Below are 24,166 nucleotides of genomic sequence, written 5' to 3'. Positions count from 1 at the left end.
ACGGGCGTCACTGCGCAGCGGCGTCTATGCAGCGTACTAGGCCGGAGCCTGCCCGGAGTGGAGAAGATGACCGCCGGAGAAGAAGGACAGCCCGGACCGGTTCACTCTTCACCCGGAACGCCCCCGGACACTACAGGAAGGAAGGATGGATGGCCCGGACCACCCTGACAGGTAGGGAGAGAGAAGCGGGTGGCGGCGGCAGCGGCGGCCTATGGCCCCGCAAAAGCCACTGCAGATCATTGATTTAAAGCGCCCGCTTTAAATCAATGATCTGCAGCGGTGTCGCAGGGGGTTAAATAGCCGATAACTTATACCGGAATATCGGTATAAGTTATCGGCTATCAGCCCTAACCTCCACCGATTATCGGTATCGGCCCTAAAAAAACGATATCGGTCGATCCCTAGTCGGGATGTGGGGTTGGGATATGACAACAATATATGAGGACTGGATATGAAGTCAAAAGCTTCCTCCTTTGATTATTTTCCTCCCCAACAAGGATTAGGAAGGAAAAACCGGGCAACGCCTGGTACTCAGCTAGTGCTTTTATAAATGTCCCTATGTGCAGGATTACATCCTCCATAATGGTAAAAATCACTTTGAAAAATGTGCCGTATGTTACCACCAATTAGTCCCCTGGGCATGGGGCATCTTCAGGTAGTCATCACTGCTTTGGCTGTATTTACACATACTCGAACATAATGGACCGGCCACTCTGTCGTCATTGCTCTGCTCCCCCTACACATTGAAATCCTGTGCAGACACAGAAGCTGTGCTATCTCCGACTTCTGGCCAGCGCAAGAGTTGAATGTGCAGAGGAAGCAGAGTGGTCACATTGCAGTGGACTGTGCTTTCAATTGTACTCGAGTAGGTGTGCATACAGCCCAGAGCATCAGTGACTACATAAAGATGCACCACGCCCAGGGGACTACTTGGAGGGATCATTACTATAGAGCGCAAAACATTTTTAACGGTACGTTCACATGAGTGGATCCCCAGTGCATATTATGCTGCGGTTTTGCCGCAGAAGGACTGCTGTATGCTGCCTTTACAGGTGCCTGCTCGGAGTGCAATCAGTCGCTATGAGCAGACACACTACGATGTGCAAGACACCGTGCACATGCGCAGTATACTTGCATATGGTGGCTGCTCTCGGCCTAGCTCAGGGAGCAGGGGGAGCGGCCGCGATGTGTGTACACAGCGCATGCGCGGCAACTTGTACATTGCAGCAGTGTGTCTGCTCGTAGCGGCGTATTGCCCGTCTGAGCAGGCACATCCAAAGGCACTCTGTAGGGGTCCTTCTGCGGCGGATCTGCAGCGTAAAATACGCTGTGCATCCGCTCGTCTGAACGTACCCTTACAGTGATTTTTGCATTATGGAGGACACAATCTGGGACATGGTGAAAAAAAAATAAAATAAAACTGCCTTTACTCTGTTTAACATGTTACCGACAGGTATATAGTGTAAAATCTTCTGACAGAAACAAGAAAGTCACATAATGAAGTGAACCTGTCTAGCCATTGCCATGATATCGTTTGCGACAACCTCTCCATACAGGTAATATAATGGTGTAATGAAAAGGTGTTCCAGACATAGTACTTTACACCTTTGAAACCTCCTGTGATCATTTAAGTTGGTTACCAGGGTTTCTGAAACCACAGTGTAATTGTAAATGTGTGGCTCCAGAGTGGGTTTTGCAGGCAATACTTCTTCCTATCTGTTTGCCAAGTCTGACAGCTTTTGAACAAGGTTGTTTTCTATGTGAAATATGTTTCTCGGGAGTCGTCCTTTTCATTTTCATGCCTATAAGTGCCTTGCATGCAAGTGCATATTGAGGAATGTCTCCAGTCTGTCTTGGCATATGCACTTTTCATAAACAAAAAAAAATCATTACATTTTCTGCAATTCGCTGCTATTTATTCCACCCGTTCCTGTAATCATCTGGCTCCTATCGCCTTGCACCGAGCCACGAGAAACTCATTTGGGACAACAGAAAAGAAAGGATTACTTTGCAGTAACCACAAGTGAAAATGCCTTTATAAACCATCATATGAGCCTTCGCCATTCAAATTGATTTTCCAATGGTCTGGATCTAGTAGAAAATAGAGAAACCAGTCACACACAGTTTTCATTTCAACATAATTCAGATGCCCTGATACTGCATGCATTTATTTGAAGGAGAACCGCCATCTCATTTGTTTCTTACCCGCTGAAGGGAGTAGTCCATGGAAAACAGTCATTTTGGGTTGATGGATTAAAACAGATAAATAGGAGAAGTTTTTCATGGCAACCAGTCACTTCGTTTTTATTTTCCAAATACTCTGGATAAAAAGAGCGAATCTGGTTGTCATAGGCAACTACTACACTTTTTGCGCCAATTTTAATATTCTTCACAATTTGTCTGTGAATCTCTGGTATGTGTATGTTTGTGTGGATAAATAAGACACAAAGTACAATACATTACATGTAGTATGATCCATTAAGACAAAAACTTGTGAAAAATGCAGAAACTTTTTATGTGAAGGCAATTTTTATCATACATATTTATTCAAAGTCTACCTTTTTATATGATGTAGATAATACCATTATATGTATATTTGTAATATACATTGGTTAAAATGGCAGTTGAAGACGGGGGGTTGCCATGGAAACCCCCCGCTCTGCCCACCCCTGGATGTCGGGCAGAAAGGGGGGGAGAAGATGGCGGCCGGTACCTGTAAAGAAGATGCGGTGGGGACTGCTGTTCATCGGTGGCATCAGCGGAGATCAGTGGCGCAGGTAGGGAGGCGACGGCGTGGCGCATCAAGGGAGGTGGCAATAAAGCGATCTTTACTGCTGCCTTTCTAGTGGTTGCCAAACTGCAACTCCCAGCATGCCCAGACAGCCAAAGGCTGTCTGGGCATGCTGGGAGTTGTAGTTTTGCAACATCTGGAGGGTCACAGTTTGGAGACCACTATAACAGTTGTGCCCAAACGGTAGCCCTCCAGATGTTGCAAAACTCCCACTCTCAGCATGCCTAGACTGTCCAGGCATGCTGGGAGTTGTAGTTCTGTAACATGTCACTTCAGATTTTGCAATTTTCATGAAAATTTTGAAAATTGCTGCTATACTTTGAAGCCCTCTAATGTTTTCAAAAAGTAAAAATATGTCCTTTTTATGATGCCAACATAAAGTGGACATATTGTATTTGTGAATCAATATAAAATTTATTTGGAATATCCATTTTCCTTACAAGCAGAGAGTTTCAAAGTTAAAAAAAATGCTAAATTTTCGAAATTTTCATGAAATTTGGGGATTTTTCACCAAGAAAGGATGCAAGTAACAATGAAAATTTACCACTAACATAAAGTAGAATATGTCATGAAAAAACAATCTCAGAATCAGAATAATCAGTAAAAGCATCTTAGAGTTATTAATGCTTAAAGTGAAGGTGGTCAGAATAGCAAAAAAGGCTCAGTCCTTAAAGGGGTACTCCGGTGAAAACCTTTTTTCTTTTAAATCAACTGGTGGCAGAAAGTTAAACATATTTGTAAATTACTTCTATTAAAAAATCTTAATCCTTCCAGTACTTATTAGCTGCCGAATGCTACAGAGGAAATTCCTTTCTTTTTGGAACACTGATGACATCACGAGCACAGTGCTCTCTGCTGACATCTGTCCATTTTAGCAACCATGCATAGCAGATGTATGCTAAGGGCAGCATGGTGGCTCAGTGGTTAGCACTGCTGCCTTGCAGTGCTGGGGACTTGGGTTCAAATCCCACTAAGGACAACAATAAATAAAGCGTTATTATTATTATAATAACCTCAGCAGAGAGAACTGTGATCGTGATGTCATCAGAGAGTATTCCAAAAAGAAAAGAATTTCCTCTGTAGTATTCAGCAGCTAATAAGTACAGGAAGGATTAAGATTTTTTAATAGAAGTAATTTACAAATCTGTTTAACTTTCTGCCACCAGTTGATTTAAAAGAAAAAAGGTTTTCACCGGAGTACCCCTTTAAGGTGAAAATGAGCTGCGTCCTTAAGGTGTTAACTTAGTCTTACAAGCTCATACTATCTTGGGGAATTTACTAAAATTGTCTTAATTCTTAATTGCAGCCTGGATTTAGGCTGTGTGATAAATCTGGTGCCTGTTTGATAAATCTGTAGACTGTCTAGGATAAGTTTAGACCAACTAATAGTTACACCAGAATTTTTGGTGCATGTGGGCCATGCCTCAGCTCACCAGGTACGTTTTAAACACATAACTGTGCCGCAAGTTATCTTTGGCAAGGTATTAAATTTACAGTATGTTACATTAAAGTAGGAAAATAGTGAAAAAATATCTTCATGATCAGACTACATAGGGCTTGTTTGTAGTCTGTTACCATGGAGACACACTTCAGCTCTGTATACACATGATGAAGAGATGATTTTATGTCTATTTACAAATAAAATATTTGTTGTGATGGTTTACATACCTTTTTAAGAAAGAATGCTAGAGCCGAGTAACATTGTAAACCAATCTGGAATTTAAGTTGTGTAATCCACAGTGTTTGCTGAATCTTGTACCACGGTTCTGCACTCAGCGCGTGTCTGTCTCAGTCATTTACAGAAAATAAAGTTTCTTATGCAGTTTTTTCCCCACAAGCTTTTATCTTTGTTTGAAATACGCACTCTTAGTCTCGGAAGAACGCTTGTGGCACAGGCCCTGACTCAGTCTTAGATATAACGTCATGAGCGTGCCCCATCTATCATGTGCCGAATGTTTTTCTTGTGCCTGACAGGCAGTATTTTAGTTTAAAAGTTTAATATTCTTTGGCTGCAAGACAATTGCTGGATTTCAACTTAATGGGGCATAAAAACGGAACGTTTCAAGGATAGAAATGACGCTTGTCGTTATATGATTGGGAATTTATAATGGACTCTCTTCTGTCATTAATATTCTTCTTATCCAGTAAAATACGTCTTTGTGACAGTGGAATAAATCAGGTGCTTTATGATTTTATTCTTACAGCGATACATGATTGTATTTTCTTTTTCTTTTAAGGCCACATGTTGTGAGCAAATAGTTTTTGTATTAATTCTTGTAATTACAATGTTTGAAACAGAACATTCTCCTCAGTATAATACTATCAGTGTTTGTATAGTTTCTATCTAACTAAATGGAATGACGTCTTAGGATCTGTTCGTATCTGCAGAGGCTCTGTTGTATATTTCGTCGAAAAAAAATTAAAAACCGCATGCAGCATTTTTTCAGTGATAGAGCCTGCAGTTCATATTGTATATATGCGGCCTATCCCCTCCCATGTTTCCGGATTCAAGTTTAAATGGAGGAGGGATCTCTGTGTACTGTATGTATCAGATTTTCGTTAGCGGAATTTCCACTGGAGAAAATATGCCGCAGACCCCATTGATTTTTCTGCTAATGAAATTCTGCTGCCCAAAATTTGCTGCGGAGAGCCCACCCCCATTTAAACTAGCAACAGGAACACGCTCCGAGTTCTCTAGAGCCCAAGAAAAGTTTGAAGTCATGGCCGAAAAAGTTTAAAGAAAGCTAGAAAAATGGCCCAAATCCTTAAAGGAGAACTCCGGAATAGGAAAATGATCGTCCATACTGCCGGCAGTAAAAAAAAATAAACAGGTACATACCTTCCTTCTCTCCCCTGGTGCCTCCGGTAACCGGCTCCGGCCTCTGCCGCGATCCTCTTCCTGGTTGCTGGTGGTCAGCGAGTCATACTGCACTAAGCCAATCACCAGCCGCAGTGAAGTCCCGACTCGGCCAGCGATAGGCTGAGCGGCAGTGTGACGGTTTTGGCCCCGGCAGCAGGTGCCGGTGTAGTGAAGAATTGTGTCTTGAAGGGTTCTCACACTGCCGCTCAGCCTATCGCCAGCCGAGTTGGGACTTCGCTGCGGCCAGTGATTGGCTGAGTGCAGTATGACTCGCTGACCACAAGCAACCAGGAAGAGGATCACGGTGGAGGCCGGAGTCGGTTACTGGGGGAGAGAAGGAAGGTATGTATCCGTTTTTTTTTTTTTTTTACTGCCGGCAGTATGGATGATAATTTTCCTTTTCCGGAGTTCTCCTTTAAAGAAGGCTGAAAAAGTTTGTGATGTTTTTTTTTTTTTTTTTTTTTTTTTTTTACTTTTTTTTAAAGGAAATTTAGGAATTCAAAATAAGCCTAAAATGATATTTATGCATAGCCATGGCCGTCTTTTAGAGAGATAGGGTTGGATTACATTTTTTTTTTTTTATGTCCATTGCACAAAATGTCAAATTTTTTTAGGCACGTTTGGCCTCTTCTCAGTCTAAAATGAGTGCAAATGTTAAAGCGTGTATGCATTCTAAAGTGAAAAAGCAAAGTGCTCTTAGATCCTCATGTGCCGTGTACAACCTTTTCCTTCTAAGCTTCCCTTCAGCCACTTGTGCAGCAGACCTCTGTCTCCTCCAAATTTACTTACAGGATGAAGATGCCACTGGCTGCAATGTTGCAGATACAGTGGAGCTTCACTGTGGTCTTGGCCACTGTCTCCACAAGCTCCAAAATTCCAGTTTAGAAGCTTGAATGTACATAATGAGGGGCATATACTGGGAGATTTTTTGGTGGAAATGCATTCAAAAAATCAGTCGATTGCAAGGGTTAAAGGAGTACTTCGGTGGAAAACTTTTTTTTTTTTCTATCAACTGGTGCCAGAAAGTTTAAACAGATTTGTAAATTACTTCTATTAATAAAAATCTTAATCCTTCCAGTACTTATTAGCTGCTGAATACTACAGAAGAAATTATTTTCTTTTTGGAACACAGATCTCTCTGCTGACATCTCTGTCCATTTTAGGAACTGTTCAGAGTAGGAGAAAATCCCCATAGCAAACATATGCAGCTCTGGACAGTTCCTAAAATGGACAGAGATGTCAGCAGAGAGCACTGTGTTCCAAAAAGAAAATAATTTCCTCTGTAGTATTCAGCAGCTAATAAGTACTGGAAGGATTAAGATTTTTTTAATAGAAGTAATTTACAAATCTGTTTAACTTTGTAGCACCAGTTCTAGCAAAAGATTTCCACCGGAGTACCCCTTTAAGAGAAACTTATGAAAGAAGAAGTGGTCTTTACTGCAAAGAACAATTTTAACCACATTCAGTCCTCATGATGCAGAACAGTGCAAATCCAATTTTTACACTTGTTACAGAAGTTAAAGCAAAGTGTTTACCGTGCAAATGGCTTTGCACGCTAAAAATTCTGGTTTTCCTACATTTTGCCTATTTAGCAAAATTCTTAACTTCTGACGTTTCTGCCAGAATTTCCTCATTACATCTTTAGTGGATTTATATTTAGGGCTTGTCCACACTACGGACTTTCATCCAGCAGAATTCTGCTAGCTAAATGCCGGCTTGCAGAGGCGGTCGCCATGTTCTTCGGTGGTAGGACCGTCCTGGCAGATTTCGGCCCAAAGAATGAACATGTTCATTCTTTGAGCCAGTGTTTCCCAACCAGGGTGCCTCCAGCTGTTGCAAAACTACAACTCCCAGCATGCCCGGACAGCCAACGGCTGTCCGGGCATGCTGGGAGTTGTAGTTTTGCAACAGCTGGAGGCACCCTGGTTGGGAAACACTTCTCTGAGCAGATGTACTTCGTGCTGATGGAATTCCACTGCAGAGATTCCAAAGTCTGAACAGAGCAGCAGAATCCTATTGAAAACAATGGGACTCTGCTGCAAGCGGAATCCCGCCGGCAGAATGTCTGCAGTGCAAACGAGTCCTGCTGAGGAATTTAGAATCCATGTAGTTGTTAAAGCGTACCTGTCAGATCCCACAAAAAAGAAAAAAAACTGTTTTTACTCAATACCTCATCCTGATCATGTATATGTAATTTTTATGTCTCTATTGCCCATATTTCACTAATGTCTTTTCCATCTTGTCAAAGGGAGGGGGAGTGTCCATCTCTTGCCTGCACTGTGATGACTCCTCCCCCTCCCCCTCTCCATCCTTTGACTGTACAGGCATGCTTGGAGTTGTATGTTTTGCAACAGCTGGAGGCCCGTCATTGGTAAAACTCTGTGTTACAGCAGTGTTGCTGCAGGCTGTGTTCCTCCTGCGGCCTTGTCAATCAGCCATCTCGTGTCCATCTCATGCTACTGTGGGACTCATCAGTACTCCAGGAGGTATGGGGACCCCTAGTGGTGGAATTTTCTGAGGCAGTTTTCTTTAAAGGGGTTATCCAGGAAAAAAACATATATATATATATATATATATATATATATATATATATATATATATATATAAATATATCAACTGGCTCCAGAAAGTTAAACAGATTTTGTAAATTACTTCTATTAAAAAATCTTAATCCTTTCAGTACTTATGAGCTACTGAAGTTGAGTTGTTCTTTTCTGTCTAAGTGCTCTCTGATGACACCTGTCTCGGGAACTGTCCAGAGTAGAAGCAAATCCCCACAGCAAACCTATTCTACTCTGTGCAGTTCCCGAGACAAGCAGAGATGTCAGTAGAGAGCACTGTTGCCAGACAGAAAACAAAAACTCAACTTCAGCAGCTGATAATTATTGGAAGGATTAAGATTTTTTAATAGAAGTATTTTAGAAATCTGTTTAACTTTTTGCAGCCAGTTGATTTATACTTTTTTTTTTTTTTTCCTGGAATACCCCCCCTTTTTTTTTTTTTAAAGAAGTATATTCGAAAAATGATTGTTTTGCCAAGATCTACAACATATAAAAGTTTTTATATCTGACAGTGCCCATTTAAGGGATGTTCACACACAGCACAATTGTAGAAAAAAATTCTGTGACTATTATTTGGTTTTTTAGTTGCAAACATTTCTGCAAGTATCCTGCCAGGTGTGAATATGCCTCTGTATTTTCTTTGAACGTTGTATGAACTTAAGTCTGTGTCTGATTTCACACTGTGTCCTCAGCGCACTGTACGTTCTGAAAAATATTCTGGAGTATATGTCCGGCCCCATTCACATCATGTTTCTGGGCTTTAGTCAGATTGTATGTCAGCAAAATGTCATAAAGTGTACCAGCCAAACATGTTGACATTGTGCCTATAGACATTAAAGGGGTACTCCCGTGGAAATTTTATTTTATTTTTTAAATCAACTGGTGCCAGAAAGTTAAACAGATTTGTAAATGACTTCTATTAAAAAAATCTTAATCCTTCCAGTACTTTTTAGGGGCTATATACTATAGAGGAAATGCTTTACTTTTTAGATTTCTCTGATGTCATGACCACAGTGCTCTCTGCTGACCTCTGCTGTCCATTTTAGGAACTGTCCAGAGCAGGGGAAAATCCCCATAGCAAACATATGCTGCTCTGGACAGTTCCTAAAATGGACAGCAGAGGTCAGAAGAGAGCACTGTGGTCATGACATCAGAGAAATCTAAAAAGTGAAGCATTTCCTCTGTAGTACACAGCCCCTAAAAAGTACTGGAAGGATTAAGATTTTTTAATAGAAGGGATTTACAAATCTGTCTAACTTTTTGGCACCAGTTGATTAAAAAAAAAAAAAAGTTTTCCACGGGAGTACCCCTTTAATGGGCATGGAAAAGGATTCTTTATCATTTGCGTGCAGGTGCGAATTTTATCTTCCGCTTTATCTTGTTCACAAAGATCTGCAACATCGCTGTCATTCTGCTTCTAGATTACCTTCATGGATAATTCAGCACGGAACCTTCCTGCGCAGTTCAGCTCTATGACAGCCAGGAACGCTTGTTTTGCCGGATGGAAAGAGAATGAAAATGGCAAAGATAACAGGATCTTGTGTGCACTGGAATATTTGTGTTCCTCTTCCTTTTGATGTAACTCATGACTGTGTTTTTCATCTCTGGTTATCTCTTAATATATGCAGAAGGCGGGGTGACATTGCCAGTGTATCAGGAACCAGCTGTCACAATCCAGACGGCATCCCGTGGAGCACTGTTGACTTTTTTTTCTACCTTATGCAGTTAGAATTGGAGGGTAATGAGACATGTCTATCAAATTGCTATCGTATGCAGTGGTTGTGTTTGTAACTGATTGGTAAGGTTACATTGGATGTAATTTAGCTGTTCAGACCTCACCGGTAGAAAATTGTAACCTTAAACCAAGATAGAGTAATGCAAGCAAAGGTACACATTTTTCTCTGTTGCCGACAAATGACGTTAGTACGGCGCACATCTGGCTACTATTCTCTACAAAAAGTAAAGACCTCTTTAATTTATCTGTAGGTTAGGAGGAGCACCTAGTTTGGCTACTTGCCTCCTTTTGTTCAGTGGTGGTTGTAGGTGGCTGCAGTGAATAATAAGTGATCCCTCCACTTACAATGGCCTCAACATACAATAGTTTCAACATACAATGATCTTTTCTGGACCATTGTAAGTTGAAACCAGACTCAACATAGAATGTACAGACAGTCCAGATCTGTGAAACGTGTCAATGGCCGGAAGAACTGACCAATCAGAATGGGCATTCACTGGTAAAACCCCTGTATTACTGAAGCGTATGCACTGACTGGTGTCTGGTAGCGCCCCCTACAGTACAGGGAGGTATTACATGTTCTGTACTCTTTACCTGTACCAGGGTTAGCTGCTCCTTTGGACACCAGGTGAGGGCGACTCCATTACTTTTTAGGACACTGTGTACTGTACAGGACCCTGAAGAAGCTCCTGTCCTCTACATAGACCAGTGTTTCCCAAGTAGGGTGCCGCCAGCTGTTGCAAAACTACAACTCCCAGCATGCCCGGACAGCCTTTGGCTGTCCGGGCATGCTGCGAATTGTAGTTTTGCAACAGCTTGAGGCACCCTGGTTGGTAAACACTGACACAGACAGTGATTTACAGCTCCCAGCAGATCTTTATTACTTTTATATGTAAGGATTTGCTTTATCTGTATTAGTTATCTACTTATTTTTCTTTAATCCTAACTTTTTCCTATTTTTGGATGACATTTTGGTGCCTTTAGAACCAATTACCAGGTTTCCATAGAGTTCTGGTCTCACCATACAATGGTTTCAACATACAATGGTCATCCTGGAACCAATTAATATTGTAACTTGAGGGACCACTGTAATTATAGTGCAAACAAATTATGGAGAATTATTATACATTACAAAAATATTTATTACAACAAATATAAGACATTGCAATAGTACACACTAATTATTCAAACAAGAGGAGTGAGGGCCCTGCTCACAAGAGCTTACAGTCTGAGAAGTGCTGCGGTGAAGTATTAAAGGGGTACTCCACTTGCCAGCGTTCGGAAGTAAATGTTCCGAATGCTGTTTTTGCGCTGCAGGAGTCGTCCATGCTGCTCGTGACATTACGGCCACGCACCTCAATTCAAGTCTATGGGAGGGGGCGTGATGGCCATCATGCCCCACCCATAGACTTGCATTGAGGGGGCGTGGCCGTAATGTCACGAGGGGTGTGGCCGACCCCCGCAGTGCAAAAACAGCATTCGGAACATTTACTTCCGAACGTTGGCCAGTGGAGTACCCCTTTAAGTAGTCAAGATTTGGGCTATTGTTCCCTTTTAGGCCACTGTGGGACAGTGTCTGAATACTGGTGAAAGCTAATAGAAATAATAAAACAGAACTGGTCCAAAGATGGACTACAATAATGGCGGTGGGTCTTAAAGGGGTACTGTGGTCTTGATGTCAGCAGAGAGCTCTGTGTTCCAAAAAGAAAACCATTTCCTCTTTAGTAGTTGGTTTGTACAATGTATAGTCAAACATTTTCATCATTAGAGTTTCCTTTTTAAATGTTTAACTATGCAAAAAGTAATCGCTGTAGTAATGACTGACATGACCGTAATTGAGGGGTACACAGGTTAGTCAACTGTGGGGTAATAGCTGTAAAAAGCATAATGGACTGGTACTTCTACTGCGTGCCTCTCGGCTCGGGCCTGGCACACGTGCCATTTCATGGTTTATGAGCCCTTATCCTCCATGACTCCTCTTGGGCTTTTCGGCTTCACTATGGTTAAAGGAGTACTCCGCCCACAGAGTTCTTATCCCCTGTCCAAAGGATATGATGTCTGATCCCCCTATCCAAAGGATAGCGGAAAAGATGTCTGTGGGTGCAGAACCCTTTTAATTACACTTTTTATTCTTCTGCTTCACTATAACATGTTATGTATAGGCCAGCATCCTTTATTCACTTGGATTAATCTGCTGTTGTTCTCCTTTTTAGAACCAATATTTTGACTCGTAGGATCTGTGATCACTGGGGTTTAGTGTACATTACATGTTAGCGGGTAAATCTGGAGCTGCAAAGTCTCTTCCTTAAAAAATTAAGTGCAGATAATCTGTGGCATTTCAGTACAGGAACAACTAAAGGCCATGTTCACATATGGAGGATATGCTGCAGCTCTGTTGAGGTTTTTCACAATAAATTAATTAGGGAAGTTAAAATCCACAAACATTTTTGCAGCCTTTCCATGGGAACATACCCAAAAGAGGTTTTCCTAACTGGGGCATTTAGGACATATCCACAGGCAATGTTATAAATACATCATAGATCCATAGAGACTGCGCTCAATATAAAGTCTGTGGAACGTGAAGTATTTATGCCCCATATGCAAAAGCAACGTTTCAACTTGAACTTCAAATGGAATTGTTGCATATAAAATGTTTTGCATATGAGTGAGTACATTCTTCACATTCCACAGACTTTATACAGAGCGTCGTCTCTATGCATCTATAATTGGTTGAGGTCAGACCGTAGGAGTTGGGTTCATACAGTGAGCACCCACCATTTATTTTTTAGTGCCTTGCTTAGTCTCATAAATTTCTTTCCACAGGTGGAGTACAAGATGTATGGCATATTATATCTAGTATGCACAGAATAGGGGATAAATGTAGAATTGCTGGAAGCCTGAATGCTCTCAGACACCCCCCATATTCTCAAGATTGTTGATGGTCCCAGTGCAAAACTGCAACTACCAGCATGGCCGGACAGTCTTTGAGAGTTGTAGTTTTGCAACAGCTGAAGGCACACTGGTTGGGGGAAACTGCAGTGTACCATGTGCAATAGCATTTTCAGGTAATTGATAAGTTTGCAGAAATCTATTACCTACAAACTTCTATTAGTTCTAGGGAATAGGGTAGCCACCTAGCAACAGCTGATGGGTGCCAGCGGCCCCTCCAAAACTCTGCAGCTGTAGTGGTCACATGGGTAAGCAACATTATAACGTAGGCTTACCTCAGACCTGTTCCTTAGGACTTGTTCCAGGACAACCATTGTATGTCGAGACTATTGTATGTTTAGACCATAACTCTATGGAAACCTGGTAATTGGTTCTGAAGGCCCAAAATGTCTTCCAGAAATAAGAAAAAGTGAGGATTAAAAAGAATAGTCTCAAAGGCAAGAAGTAGGAAAAGAATCACACTCACCACACGGCATGTCCCAGGGTAATCAGATGTGTGCGTGTATGTATGTATATATATATATATATATATATATATATATATGTATATATATATATATATACCTACAACTAGCACTCAATGAGAATCCAAAAGTATAAATTCAAAAAATGTCAAAACTTTATTTAGAAACAATATCAAAAACACAGTATGGGACCCACCCAATTAAAACAACAAATCCTTAAAAATGAACCCCACAAAAGGACAGGGGATAGCTCATCTCTAGACCCTAGCATACATGAAAAAATCACAAGAATAACAAAATCATGGAAAATAATGTGTTCATTTCATATGTTATTACCTAAGGTAGTCATGCTGGGTCCTACAAGATCACTATACCCCCGCCGCCGCCTCAAAGAGGCGGCGGCGGGGGTATAGTGATCTTCTAGGACCCAGCATTACTACCTTAGGTAATAACATATGAAATGAACACATTATTTTCCATGATTTTGTTATTCTTGTGATTTTTTTCATGTATGCTAGGGTCTAGAGATGAGCTATCCCCTGTCCTTTTGTGGGGTTCATTTTTAAGGATTTGTTGTTTTAATTGGGTGGGTCCCATACTGTGTTTTTGATATTGTTTCTAAATAAAGTTTTTTGTCATTTTTTGAATTTATACTTTTGGATTCTCATTGAGTGCTGGTTGTAGGTTTATAGTTAGTTTATTCTAGCACTTATGGATTGAAGTCGGTGTATGGCCGGAATTGTAGGTTTGTAATCAGATGTATATTCCATAAGAAATAATAGCAGCAAAAGACAGAAATATTTCCATGGAGCGGGGAGTGAGAGCAGCCGCGGAGCGGCTGCTCTCACTCCCTGCTCCATGGAAATATTTATGTCTTTTGCTGCTATTATTTCTTATGGAATAAACATCTGATTACCCTGGGACATGCCGTGTGGTGAGTGCGATTCTTTTCCTACTTCTTGCCTTTGAAGTTGATATGCTGCACACGTGCCTTTTCTGAAGCCGTACCACCACTGTCTCCCTATGACAGCAATGTTTGATAATCCGTCAGTATATCAATCCCGACATGTACAAGAGATCGTCTTATAATTGCTCCAGCAGTGCCTGATAGCTAAACTTTCTTTGTTGCTTTGTATATTAAAAAGAATAAGTAGATAACTAATACAGATACAGCAAGTCCTTACAAAAGAAATAAAGAGGGCTTAACATCTTCTTTGGTCAACCATGGCGAAGCATGTGGAACATGTCCTGTGAAACTACTGTATGGTCTTGCCCACCGTGCTGTTATGTAGAGCAACAATTCTTATTTTCAGAAAGTTCTTTGCCCTTAGATGCCATGTTGAGCTTCCATGGACTAATATTAGAGAGTGTAAGACACCTTCTCCCTATTCACACCTAAGACCTTGTAACACTAACAAGTCACTTGAAATCGGGGAGTGAAAATGGCTAGTTGGGCCCAATTTGGACATTTCCACTTAGAGGTGTACTCACTTTTGTTGCCAAAGTTTAGTCGTTAAAGGGGTACTCCGGTGAAAAGCTTTTTTTTCTTTTAAATCAACTGGTGGCAGAAAGTTAAACATATTTGTAAATTACTTCTATTAAAAAATCTTAATCCTTCCAGTACTTATTAGCTGCTGAATGCTTCAGAGGAAATTCCTTTCTTTTTGGAACACTGATGACATCACGAGCACAGTGCTCTCTGCTAACATCTCTGTCCATTTTAGCAACCATGCATAGCAGATGTATGCTCAGGGCAGCATGGTGGCTCAGTGGTTAGCACTGCTGCCTTGCAGTGCTGGGGACTTGGGTTCAAATCCCACTAAGGACAACAATAAACAAAGTGTTATTATTATTATAATAATGTCAGCAGAGAGAACTGTGCTCGTGATGTCATCAGAGAGCATTCCAAAAAGAAAAGAATTTCCTCTGTAATATTCAGCAGCTAATAAGTACAGGAAGGATTAAGATTTTTTTATGGAAGTAACTTACAAATATGTTTAACTTTCTGCCACCAGTTGATTTAAAAGAAAAAAGGTTTTCACCGGAGTACCCCTTTAACCCCTTCCCGACCTATGACATACCTGTACGTCATGGGCGGCAAGGTGTTCCCGACCCATGACATACAGGTACGTCATGGACATTACTGCCGCTACTCGCGGCATCCCGCAGCGCCCGGAAAGATGGTGGCTATCACTGATAGCCAGCCATCTTACCGTGCGACCACGGGGGGTTTCATCCCCCACCCCCCCCCCCCAGCGATCGCTGCTATCAGCTGGTCAAATCTGACTAGCTGATAGAAGCGTTTCGCTATCAGAATAATTAGCAGCGCGGTGTGTGAGTCCCGATCACGGGGATAGGGACACACACCGCTCTGCTAAGTGTCCCTGACCCGTCCCCCGGCGTCACTTACCCGTCCGAGCGGTGTCCCGAGCGGTCCCGGCGTCCTCCATGCGGTCCCGGCTGCGCTGCGTCCCGGAGGTGAGTTTCCGGCAGCAGTGCGGCATCTTCATTGGCAGCAGTGAGATCGCCGTAAAGCGATCTCACTGCTGCCTCTGAGAGTTTCAAAACTGCAATTCCCAGCATGCCCAGACAGCCTTTGGCTTTCTGGGCATGCTGGGAGTTGTAGTTTTGCAACATCTGGAGGTCCACAGTTTGGAGACCACTGTATAATGGTCTCCAATCTGTGCTCTTCCAGATGTTGCAAAACTACAAATCTCAGCATGTTCAGTCTGTCCAGGCATGCTGGGAGTTGTAGTTCTCTAACATCTGGAAGAGCACAGATTGGAGACCATTATACAGTGGTCTCCAAACTGTGGACCTCCAGATGTTGCAAAACTACAACTCCCAGCATGCCCAGACTGCCCAAGCATGCTGGAAGTTGTAGTTCGGCAACATCTGATCCTTCAGATATTGCCGAACTACAACTTCCAGCATGCCTTGGCAGTCTGGGCATGCTGGGAGTTGTAGTTTTGCAACAACTGGAGGCACACTAGTTGGGAAACATTGTCCGTTTCCTACCTCAGTGCCTCCAGCTGTTGCAATTGTTGCAAAACTATAACTCCCAGCATGCACTGACAGACCATGCATGCTGGGAGTTGTAGTTTTGCAACAGCTGGAGGCACACTGGTTTGGAAACACTAAGTTTGTTTGCAAAACACTTGAAAGTTTATTACTTAACTTAGTGTTTCCAAACCAGTGTTCCTCCAGCTGTTGCAAAACTACAACTCCCAGCATGCACGGACAGCCAAAGGGCATGCTCGGAGTTTGCAACAGCTGGATGTTTGCCCCCTCCCCCCAATGTGAATGTACAGGGTACACTCACATGGGCGGAGGTTTACAGTGAGTGCTGCAAGTTTGAGATGGCGCAAATTTTGCGCTGCAGCTCAAACTTCCAGCGGCAAGCTTGCTGTGAACCTCTGCCCATGTGACTGTACCCTAAAAACACTACACTACACTAACACTAACCTAAAATAAAAAGTAAAAAACACTACATATACACATACCCCTACACAGCCCCCCTCCCCCCAAAAAATGAAAAACGTCTGGTACGCTACTGTTTCCAAAACGGAGCCTCCAGCTGTTGCAAAATAATAACTCCCAGTATTGCCGGACAGCAATTGACTGTCCAGGCATGCTGGGAGTTTTGCAACAGCTGGAGGCACCCTGTTTGGGAATCACTGGCGTAGAATACCCCTATGTCCACCCCTATGCAAATCCCTAATTCAGGCCTCAAATGCGCATGGCGCTCTCTCACTTTGGAGCCCTGTCGTATTTCAGGGCAACAGTTTTGGGACACATATGGAGTATCGCCGTACTCGGGAGAAATTGCCTTACAAATTTTGGGGGGCTTTTTCTTCTTTAACCCCTTATGAAAAGGTGAAGTTGGGGTCTACACCAGCATGTTAGTGTAAAAAAATAAATTTTTTACACTGACATGCTGGTGTTGCCCTATACTTTTCATTTTCACAAGAGGTAAAAGGGAAAAAAGACCCTCTAAATTTGTAACGCAATTTCTCCTGAGTACGGAGATACCCCATATGTGGGCGTTAAGTCCTCTGGGGGCGCACAACAAGGCCCAGAAGGGAGAGTGCACCATGTACATTTGAGGCGATTTGCACAGGGGTGGCTGATTGTTACAGCAGTTCTGACAAACGCAAAACAATAAATATCCACATGTGACCCCATTTTGGAAACTACACCCCTCACGGAATGTAATAAGGGGTGCAGTGAGCATTTACACCCCACTGGTGTATGACAGATTTTTGGAACAGTGGTCTGTGAAAATGAAAAATAAAATTTTTGATTTGCACAGTCCACTGTTTCAAATATCTGTCAAACGCCAGTGGGGTGTAAATGCTCACTGCACCCCTTATTAAATTCCATGAGGGGTATAGTTTCCAAAATGGGGTCACATGTGGGGGGGTCCACTGTTCTGGCACCATAGGGGCTTCCTATATGGGACATGCCCCCCAAAAACCCTTTCAGAAAAACTCACTCTCCAAAATCCCATTGTCGCTCCTTCCCTTCTGAGCCCTCTACTGCGCCCGCCGAACACTTGACATACGCATATGAGGTATTTCCTTACTCAAGAGAAATTGGGTTACCAATTTTAGGGTGAGTTCTCTCCTTTTACCACTTGTAAAAATTCAAAAATTGGGTCTACAAGAAAATGCGAGTGTAAAAAATGAAGATTTAGAATTTTCTCCTTCACTTTGCTGCTATTCCTGTGAAACACCTAAAGGGTTAAAACATTTACTGAATGTCATTTTGAATACTTTGGGGGGTGCAGTTTTTATAATGGGGTAATTTATGGGGTATTTCTAATATGAAGATCCTTAAAATCCACTTCCAACCTGAACTGGGCCCTGAAAAATTACGATTTTGAAAATCTTGAGAAAAATTGGAAAATTGCTGTGGAACTTTGAAGCCCTCTGATGCCCTCCAAAAGTAAAAACTTGTCAATTTTTTAATGCAAACACAAAGTAGACATATTGTATATGTGAATCAATATGTAATTTATTTGGAATATCCATTTTCCTTTCAAGCAGAGACTTTCAAAGTTAGAAAAATGCGAAATTTTAAAAATTTTCATGACATTTTTTGATTTTTTTACCAAGAAAGGATACAAATATCAGTGAAATTTTACCGATAACATAAAGTAGAATATGTCACGAAAAAACAATCTCGGAATCACAATGATAAGTAAAAGCATTCCAAAGTTATTAATGTTTAAAGTGACAGTGGTCAGATTTTCAAAAAATGCCCAGGTCATGAAGGTGAAAATGGGCTGGGTCATGAAGGGGTTAATGGCTGTTCCTTGAATAATTCTGAGGGGACACAACATTAAACACTGTTATACATGCTGTACACTCATTTTATTACATTGCAGCAGTGTCATTTCAGTGTTGTCACATGAAAACATAAAACATGTAAGATATTTACAAAAATGTGAGGTGTACTCGCTAATGATATACTGGTCATATTGAATATTTAAAGCGTAGCTCACCTTCTTTCTTTCTTTTTTTTTAATAGATCACTTGTTACTCATGCAGTGAAAATCACCACTCAGCCACTCTGCCAGTCATCATAAACAATAGAAACACAAGGTATGGCTAAATCTTCTAATGATTTTTCCATAAAATCGGTCTCAAGCTCTTGTTCTATTTGACATCTTATTTCTTGCGTTCGGTGGAAGCTTGTTGAGTTGTCTTCTTCTGATTTTTGTATGATCCTGTATGAACAAAGGACAATACAATCTCTCAGCAGAACTGCCTGGAATTTACATTTTTGGGTATGAGAGGGTGGGCGCTGTTCCTTGGTGGCTGCCCTATTCCCTAGAACAAACGCAGTTCGCAGGTCTTAGATTCCTACAAACTGTGTTTTGTTCTTCAGAAAGCAGCCACCCAGCAACAGCTGATCGGTAGAGAAGTACACTCTCCTGGTAATGGCCCTCATGAACTAAACCCGTTCAGATCCTGATGGTCTCCAGTAGTGTTTAACAATGTTTTATGTGAAGTTCACCGGGCTTATTAAAGAATACAACCTAGGAAAATACCTATTGCCACTGCTTTCAAAGTAACAACTCTTCTCAAGGAGTGTGCTTTAAAGGGGTACTCCACCCCTAGATATCTTATCCCCTATTCAAAGCATAGGGTGATAAGATGTCTGATCACGGGGGTCCTGCCGCTGGGTACCCTCGCGATCTCGGCTGTGGCATCCCAGACATTGCGATGCACGGAATAGACTTGCATTGAGGGGGCGTGGTTGTGACTTCATGAGCCTCCTGCGCTGCACCCGAAGCTCTAAACGAACACCCGGTGCAGCAGGAAGATTGCAGGTGTCCCCAGCGGCAGGACCCCCGCGATCAGACATCTTACCCCCTATCCTTTGGATAGGGATAAGATGTCTAGGGGTTGAGTACCCCTTTAAAAGTAGTAGTATCTATATCCACACTTAACATAGCTGAAAGCATCCAACCTCTAGTGGTGTTAGAAATTGCACTCCCGATAGACTTTCTTGAGATTATGAAGAGATTGGTGACTCCTTCTCTTAAAGTTGCTGTCAGGTCCAGCACCACTGGTCTTCCAGTTCCTCATTTAAATCAAACTCTACTGGGGAACTACACTGCTCAAAAAATAAAGGGAACACTAAGATAACACATCCTAGATCTGAATTAATGAACTAATCGTATGAAATACTTTTGTCTTTACATAGTTTAATGTTCTGACATCAAAATTATGCAAAAATCATGCAAAAAGGTGGAGGTAGCGGTCCTGCTGCTGGGTTGTTGCCCTCCTACGGCCTTTCGTCACGTCTCCTGATGTACTGGCCTGTCTCCTGGTAGTGTCTCCATGCTCTGGACACTACGCTGACAGACACAGCAAACCTTCTTGCCACAGCTCGCATTGATGTGCCATCCTGGATGAGCTGCACTACCTGAGCCACTTGTGTGGGTTGTAGACTCCATCTCATGCTACCACTAGAGTGAAAGCACCGCCAGCATTCAAAAGTGACCAAAACATCAGCCAGGAAATATAGGAACTGAGAAGTGATCTGTGGTCACAACCTGCAGAACCACTCCTTTATTGGGGGTGTCTTGCGAATTGCCTATAATTTCCACCTGTTGTCTGTTCCATTTGCACAACAGCATGTGAAATTGATTGTCAATCAGTGTTCTTCCTGAGTGGACAGTGTGATTTCACAGAAGTGTGATTGACTTGGAGTTACATTGTGTTGTTTAAGTGTTCCCTTTTTTTTTTTTTTTTTTTTGAGCAGTGTATAAACACTCTGGTTTTCCCTTTTAACCTGTTGGGGACGGAGGGCATACCTGTTGGGAACGGAGGGCATACCTGTAGGCCCTCCGCCCACTCCTTTTCTCCCACGTCTAAAGTGAAAGTACGCTAATGCCAGTTAGCTCAGGGGGCTGTTGGGGATCGCCACGGCAAAATCGTGGCATCCCGAACAGCTGTAGGACAGCTACCTTCCTCCTCGCTGTCCAATCGCCGAATGACTGCTTAGTGCCTGAGATCCAGGCATGAGCAGTCAAGCGGCAGAATCATTGATTAATGGTTTCCTATGAGAAACCATTGATAAATGTAAAAGATCAGTGTGTGCAGTGTCATAGCCCCCTATGGGAGCTATAAGGGTATGTTCACACTGAGGAATTGGGGCGGAAATCGAGCAGAATTTTTTTGCCTCAAAATATTGTTACTTTTCCACAAGAACTCACAGAGATTTTGCGTGGAATTGGCACGGAAATACAGGTTTCATGCGGAGGAGGAGTATAAAGTATTTCTATTCATAACATTTTTTTTTTTCATGAGGAAATTCCGCGCCAATTCCGCATTGAAATGCTTCTGACTCAAAAAAAACAACAACATTGATCTCTATGGGAGTAAGATGCTGATTCCACCTGAAAGAAAGAACATGTTTTTTCTTCAAGAGGAACAGACTTCCTCGTCAGAATTCTGCTTGAGGAAATTCCTCAGTGTGAACTGAGGGGCAGAAATTCTGCACAACTCTATGGGGATTTTCACTGCTGAATGAATTGGAGAGGAAAAAGCGAGCAGAATTTCTCGTGGAAATTCTTCTCCAATTCCTCAGTGTGAACATACCCTAACATTACAAAAAAAGTGAAAAAAAAGTTAATAAAGGTCATTTAACCCCTTCCCTAATAAAAGTTTGAATCACCCCCCTTTTCCCATAAAAAAAAAAAGTGTAAATAAAAATAAACATATGTGGTATCGCCGCGTGCGGAAATGTCCGAATTATAAAAATATATCGTTAATTAAACTGCACGGTCAATGGCGTACATGCAAAAAAATCCACAACAAAAGTCCAAAATAATGTATTTTTGGTCACTTTTTATATCAGGAAAAAATGAATAAAAAGCGATCAAAAAGTCAGATCAATACAAAAATGGTACCGCTAAAAACTTCAGATCACGGCGCAAAGAATGAGCCTTCATACCACCACGTACGCGGAAAAATTTAAAGTTATAGGGGTCAGAAGATGACAATTTTAAACGTATAAATTTTCCTGCATGTAGTTGATTTTTTCCAGAAGTCCGACAAAATCAAACCTATATAAGTAGGGTATCATTTTAATCGTATGGACCTACAGAATAAAGATAAGGTGTCATTTTTACCAAAAAATGCACTGTAAAATGACTCTGCAAAGTAAAATTGGTGCAAAAATTAAGCCATCATATGGATTTTTTGGTGCAAAATTGAAAGGGTTATGATTTTTAAAAGGTAAGGAGGAAAAAACAAAAGTGCAAAAACGGAAAAACCCTCCGTCCCATGTAAAATCCTTAAGAAGTAGATGAAAGCCAGTGTTCATTTATGTTTCCAAGGGCTCGTTCACACAAGCGCATTTACTTTCAAACTCCCAGTATGTTTCCCGCTGCGAGTTTAAAAGGGGGCGTGATCTTTGTGGGCTGTCCACAGCAGGTTTTTGCCTGAAGATTTCCATTGTTGAAAATTCACCACAGATCCTATTGACTTCAATAGAGTCTGCAGCGAGATTCTGCTGCTGAAATTTTGCCACGGAGGGCTTGGCCCCTTTCAAACTTGCAGCGGGAAACACATGTGAACAAGCCCTTAAAGCGTCCCTGTCAGATCCAACAAAAAAAAGCATTTTTTTTTAAAAATATATCACGCAGTACCTAATCTTGACCATGTACATCTAATTTTTATGTTTCTAGCACCTTTATTTATTTTTTTTATTACACTTTTAATTTAGCTCACTAGTCTGAATTCCTCTCAAAGGGAGGGGGCGTGGCCTCACTGTGCAGGTCTCCGCCCCCTCCCTCAGGATGCTGTCTGCTCACATCTACTCTAGCATTAGCAAAACTACAACTCCCAGCTTGTCCTCACTGACAGTAGTGGGACACAAGCTGACAGTGGGAGGATTTTTCCTCCAGGTGTGAGCCCTGCACTCACAGCTGTCAATCAAGGAAGTGTGTCCATGATGTAGATGATGCATGGACACAGCAGGACTAGTATGTGTCCAAGCAGGCAGGGGGGCAGTTGTTTGACTGTTTTTTTCAGTATGAAATACTGAACATTTTCTAATGAAAGCAAATGCAAAACCTATTGGTTATACATGCTTTACAACATATCAAACGTTTTTGTATCTGACAGTGCCCATTTAAAGTAAGTTCTATGGATCTTGCTAAAAAGGCTTGTCCTAATAAACATACAATTTTGTGGCTATACACACTGTATGGCGAGACCGCATCGGGGACCGACCTCTGTGCATGTGACTACCCAGGCAGCCAGCCAGGGATAGTAATACAAGAGTCCAGAAATCACCGCACAAGTAGATCTTGGATCAATAAAAGCTGGTATTCTTTATTCCCAAAATAAGGTGCAACGTTTCGGCTGTAATAGTCTTTATCAAGCTATTACAGCCGAAACGTTGCACCTTATTTTGGGAATAAAGAATACCAGCTTTTATTGATCCAAGATCTACTTGTGCGGCGATTTCTGGACTCTTGTGGGTGTGTGTGTATGTATGTATATATATATATATATATATATATATATATATATATATATATATATATATATATATATATATATATATATATATAAAAACTCAACGTGTGTGTATGTATGTGTGTATGTTCCAGCATCACGTCCAAACGGCTAAAGATATTAACATGAAACTTGACACACGTGTTACTTATATGTCAACAACAAACATAGGATAGGTGATTTAACCCTTACTCACCCCCATTTGCCAGGGGTGGGGTTTATGTTTAAAGTCCCATACAAGTCAATAGGAAATATATGTTACTGCATAACTTCCAAACGGCTGGAGATATTTCGATAATACTTGATCACATGTTACTTATATGTCCACTTAAAATATAGGATAGTTAATTTAACCCTTAACTACCCCCATTTGTGAGGGTCGGGGTTTTTGTTTAAAGTCCTATGCAAATAAATGGGAAATGTATGTTCCCACATAACTTCCGTATGGCTGGAGATATTTCAATACCTGGTACTAGAGATGAGCGAACTTACAGTAAATTCAATCCGTCACGAACTTCTCGGCTTGGCAGTTGATGACTTTTCCTGCATAAATTTGTTCAGCTTCCAGGTGCTCCCGTGGGCTGGAAAAGGTGGATAGAGTCCTAGGAGACTCTTTCCTAGGACTGTATCCACCTTTTCCAGCCCATCGGAGCACCTGAAAGCTGAACTTATTTATGCAGAATAAGTCATCAACTGCCGAGCCGAGAAGTTCGTGACAAATCGAATTTACTGTAAGTTCGCTCATCTATACCTGGTACACATATTA

General features: G+C 41.7%; 1 protein-coding gene across 5 annotated transcripts in view; it reads left to right on the top strand.

The window, feature by feature from the left end:
• Positions 1 to 24,166, top strand: part of TANC2 (tetratricopeptide repeat, ankyrin repeat and coiled-coil containing 2) — a 532,732-nt gene that overhangs the window by 71,903 nt on the left and 436,663 nt on the right. For all 5 annotated transcript variants that reach the window (XM_056548533.1, XM_056548535.1, XM_056548534.1 and 2 more), the window contains exon 2: positions 18,893 to 18,966. The gene's annotated coding sequence lies outside the window, so the exon portion shown is untranslated. The remainder of the gene's footprint in view (positions 1 to 18,892; positions 18,967 to 24,166) is intronic.

This window comes from Hyla sarda, chromosome 12, assembly GCF_029499605.1.
Source record: "Hyla sarda isolate aHylSar1 chromosome 12, aHylSar1.hap1, whole genome shotgun sequence".
In the NCBI taxonomy this organism is placed as follows: Eukaryota; Metazoa; Chordata; class Amphibia; order Anura; family Hylidae; genus Hyla; species Hyla sarda.
Note: the sequence above shows the minus strand (reverse complement) of the source record. Positions and strands in the feature narration are given on the sequence as shown.